We start from the raw sequence: 904 nt of genomic DNA on the forward strand, positions 1-904 counted from the left end.
ATTGCTTTAGTATCTATCTCATGACGCAGATCTTGAAAATTAGGTGGTGGGAATTGTGAATGGCTACTTCAGGAAATCATTTTTCAGAGCATTTGCTCATTCAGGAGCTGACCGCATGGCATTCAAGCGAGAAACGCCCAATCAGTGACATGATAATACAGAGAGACTTTGTGGGCCGATAGGGGCCTTTGGTCCACGGAGGTAGCCTATCAGGTTAGGTCTTATTCGGAAACTGAAGAAAAATGTTACGTCACCTGGAGGTGAAGACAACAACTGGTGAACAATAGGTAGGCCTACTGCAATATGCCAGAGGTAGTCCGATATGGAAATCCCGTTCGAACACATGCTGGTCATAAAAATGTAGGTGATATGGAGAAGCTATTTACCATGGCATCTTAACGTAAATTTGTAAATAATTAGTCGCAGCTTACTGGTGTTTTTCCGTGTATAATGTATGTTTTTACATTATATATTGACACATCCCTAAATAGCCCCTTATAGCCTGTTTTCTAGAGAGTATTCTAGTGTGCGCCATTTTGTGATTCCGGAGGATTTTGAAGATAACGCGAACGTAGTTTAATGAAAAGCCACATCAGGGAGAAAATGGCGAAGCTGTTGGTTAAAGTCAATGGTCTTGTTTGTGGTTTTGGAAATAAAATAATAGCAAGGACTTCAAATTGACATGCCCCCTATTTTCTACAGCAGGTAAAGCTTCGAGGCATTTACCAGAGTCCAAAGTCCTAGCCTATTGTCTTTGGAGATCCACTTCATATAGTGACAGCTGCTTTCGAAGACACCTTGCCTCATTTTCGAGTTGAGTTTGATTATATAAATACAAGTATTTCTGAAGCATTTTAGCCAAGCATCTGCCCATTGATATCCTAGCGGCCTACTCATTGTTCTG

This window comes from Clupea harengus, chromosome 14 (genome assembly GCF_900700415.2).
Source record: "Clupea harengus chromosome 14, Ch_v2.0.2, whole genome shotgun sequence".
Lineage (NCBI taxonomy): Eukaryota > Metazoa > Chordata > Actinopteri > Clupeiformes > Clupeidae > Clupea > Clupea harengus.